Consider the following 1,788-nt stretch of genomic DNA (forward strand, 5'->3'; position numbering starts at 1 on the left):
GACTTGTGCACCTTCAGGTGCCTTAGATGGTCTCGAACCTGATCTTCTCCCACAGTGGGTGGCTCTTCATTCTCCCAGTCCCTGCCTTTGCCAGGACCTCCTGCAGCAGGTGGCTGAGCTGCAGGAGGCAGTGAGAAGACTGCGTAACATCAGGGAGGCAGAGAAGGAGCTAGATAGCTGGTTCCAAGCACAGTCTGCAGCGGACCCACAGCCCATGGCCAAACAGCCAAAAACTCCCTCATCGGCACACGCAGAAAGGAGCGGGGGGTCCAATAATGCAGAAGAATGGACAGTTGCAAAGGCAAGGACCAGTTCGCTGTGCTATTTTTCCAGCAGATGTCTGGGTGGTTGAAGTGCCCTATCAGGATCTGGACCTGCGAGCCCTCTCCTGATAGGAGAGGCCAAGGTACCCCGTATCCAGATTCTTCCAAGGGAAGGAAATTTATTAGGCACCCTGTACCCTGATGGTTTCTGAGAGTGGTTCTTACTTCATGATGCTGTAGAGAGACATTGAAACATTAAAGTCTTGGCAATCTGAGTTAGGGCAGATACTCTCAGACATAGAATGCAGGATCCTGAGCATGTAAGCAAGATGCATGTGCCAGACATCAGAAGGGACTTATTGTATCACTGCAGAATTGTGTCCTGCCCTGCCAAGTACCTTCTCTTCAGCTATGGACAGTCTGTTGATTAATATAAACTTGCAGAAAATGCAAATCTGGGAGCTGGGTTAGGTATCAGGAAAACATTCCTTCTGATCCCAATAGAAGAGCAATCAAAGCATTGAAGCATAAGCTGTGATCATAACTCTCCTAAGGCAAGCCTATAGGTGTTCTGAGCATGGGCGGGGCGATCTTCTTCTTGGAGTCAAGGAAGAAAGTAATGGACAACAGGGCTGGATCCCATCCTACCTTCATGTGCTGGCTGGAGGATTTTTCTTAAAAGCTGGGTCAAAGCATATCTTTTAGAATGATGCTCAGTTTTCTTGTCAAAACTCCATCTGACGGTGAGTCCTTCACCTCCCTGCTATACTGTTCCAACTTCGAATTGGTCTGACCCCTCGTAAATCGTATCTCATTTCAAGGTTGAGTTTGTCTAATGTAAATTTTCAGCCATGGAAACTCATTATTCTCTTGGCAGCAAGCTTAAAAAGCCTTTCCAGCAAGTCCCTTCTCCGTAAGTGGTGTAAGTGCCAACACGCATTGATGAAGACATCTCTCATTTTTCTATTCTTTAGGCTGAACTCATCAAGCCATACTCAAGATTTGTTTTCCATCTGCTATGTTATTTCAGTGAACTTTCTTTAACTTTTTTCCAACGTACCCACATTCTTCTTGAGTGCAAATGCCATAACCAGGCATACTCACCTAGTTTCTCTCTTATGCATGCCACCCACTGTCGTGTCATCTTCAGGATCTCTCAGCAAATGTTTCATATCCTTATGTAGATCAAACTAAAAATATTAACCAGTGCTGGACTAAGAACTGATGCCTGAAAATCTGCCCTGGAAACCATCTCTGTTCATTTCTCTTTCTGTTTACAGGTCTACTTTAGGCTCTGGCAGTGAACCAGTTTTTAATCCAGCTAGAGTGTGCTCTACTAATTCCATGTCATATAAGTTTTTAAATCAAATATTATGATGTACTTAATTGAATGCTGAAGGAATACACAGATATATTCTTGTTAGCACAGTTATTTCATCAGTCATCCTGACAAGAGGGATGGCAGCTTTGACAAGACATTTACCGTCTCCATAGGTCTGGGGATCTAAGTAATAGGAGAGATGAT

General features: G+C 44.5%; 1 protein-coding gene across 1 annotated transcript in view; it reads left to right on the forward strand.

Annotated features, from left to right (window-relative positions):
- The window catches only part of DNAI1 (dynein, axonemal, intermediate chain 1), a 139,366-nt gene that overhangs the window by 35,551 nt on the left and 102,027 nt on the right, over positions 1–1,788 (forward strand). The gene's annotated exons all lie outside the window — the stretch shown is intronic.

Source organism: Pygoscelis adeliae, unplaced genomic scaffold (genome assembly GCF_000699105.1).
Source record: "Pygoscelis adeliae isolate BGI_AS28 unplaced genomic scaffold, ASM69910v1 Scaffold442, whole genome shotgun sequence".
In the NCBI taxonomy this organism is placed as follows: domain Eukaryota; kingdom Metazoa; phylum Chordata; class Aves; order Sphenisciformes; family Spheniscidae; genus Pygoscelis; species Pygoscelis adeliae.